This window comes from Pteropus vampyrus, unplaced genomic scaffold, assembly GCF_000151845.1.
Source record: "Pteropus vampyrus isolate Shadow unplaced genomic scaffold, Pvam_2.0 Scaffold305, whole genome shotgun sequence".
Lineage (NCBI taxonomy): Eukaryota > Metazoa > Chordata > Mammalia > Chiroptera > Pteropodidae > Pteropus > Pteropus vampyrus.
The window spans coordinates 1,548,661-1,550,422 of record NW_011889086.1 but is presented as its reverse complement, the minus strand read 5'-3'; the positions used below and the strand labels follow the sequence as shown (position 1 = coordinate 1,550,422).

The following is a 1,762-nucleotide window of genomic DNA, read 5'->3' as shown; positions in this document are numbered from 1 at the left end:
TTTTTTTTTTTTACTTTTTACACCCACAGCATCTGGTCTTCCTAGGTGGTCTCCCATCCAAGTACTAACCAAGCCTGATCCTGCTTAGCTTCTGAGATCAGATGGGATCAGGCTTGTTCAGGGTAGCATGACTGTAGACCAAAACAGACTTTAAAAGTCTATAAAGAGAGACAAAGAAGGACCCAGTTATCCAATTTCTGTACATTTATCTGAAGAAATCCAAAACATTACTTTGAAGGGATACGTGCATCCATATGTTCATTGCGGTATTATTTACAGTAGCCAAGATCTGGAGGCATCCTGGGTGTTCATCAATGGATGAATGGATAAAGAAGAGGTGGCATATATACATATTGGAATATTACTCAGCCATAAAAAAGAATGAAATCTTGCCATCTGCAATAGCATGGATGACCTAGAAAGTATTATGCTGAGTGGAGTAAGTCAGACAGAGAAAGACAAATGTCATATGTGGAATCTAAAGAACAGGATAAACAAACAAACAACAGAAACAAGCTCAGATACAGAGAGCATTTCAATGGTTGTCAGATTGAGGGGGTAAAGGGATGGGTGAAGAGGGATGGGTGAAGGGGGAGGACATTAACAGGTACAGATTGATAGTTACAAAATAGTAATGGGGCTGTACAGTATGGAATGGGGAATATAGTCAGAAGTATAGTAATAACTGCATATGGTATCAGATGAGTAATGGATTTATTGGGGTGACCACTTCGTAAGTTATATAAATGTCTAATCACTCTGCCATATACCTGAAACTAACATAATATTGTATGTCAAATATAATTGAAAAAAATAAAAATATAAAAATTTTTTTGAAAAGCAACTAATTAAATCAACTGAAAACACAATCTTCAAATATCAGAACCAGAAGGGAGTCCAGTGATCAACTATCTAGTCCAGGAGGTAGAAAACCTTTTATGTAAAGAGCCTGGGTATAAATAAATATTTTAGGTTTCGTGGGCCATACAGCGTCTGTTACAACTATTCGAACTCAGTGTTGTGGCTCAAAGGCAGCCATAGACAATCGACGGTCACCTGTTGTCCAATAAAACTTCTTACAAAACAATTTAAATAAATGTGAAATATTTAAATAAAGAAAAGATCAGTATTACTGTTTTCTTTTGCCTCAGGCTCCAATATGGCTCCACGTAGCACTGTTACCGATCTTGTCACCATTTCAATTTTTGATGATGTGCTCATCATGAAACTGCTGGCGTTGTGATTTTTAAAAAATCACTGCACTCAAATATTACTTACCTGGATTACTGAGTTCCTGGTGCCCTCTTAAACTTTGCACTCAGGGCTGGAGCCTCACTGGCCTTGCCCTAGTTTGGGTCCCGCCTCTTGCACCAAAACCTACACCCCTATCTCTGTTCTTCCTTGAGACAGCCCCCTTGTCCATTTTCTCTCTGTTCCCATTCATGGTCAAATTGGGTCCTCATGATTTGGCTGCACATTTTCATGCTGGGGGTCATGTGCAGGCTCCTTCACTCTCTCACTTTTCCTCTCACTTGGGAGCATTGACAAATCCACCCCCACTTCCCATATCTCTTGTTGGGTAGTTCTCACCTTCAAAACATTTGAAGGATCAGCTTTTGCGCCAAGAAGTCTTATCTAGAAATATTCCCAATGCTGCAGACCTCTCCCTAAAAGAATTCTCCAACAACCACTAAGAAAACTATGCCTATCTCATATCCATGTGTTGGTGCAAAGGCTCGGAGCGGGAAATGCAACAGAGAGC

General features: G+C 39.7%; 1 pseudogene; it reads right to left on the bottom strand.

The window, feature by feature from the left end:
• Positions 1-20: 20 nt before the first annotated feature.
• Positions 21-139, bottom strand: LOC111730291 (annotated as a pseudogene).
• Positions 140-1,762: the final 1,623 nt, after the last annotated feature.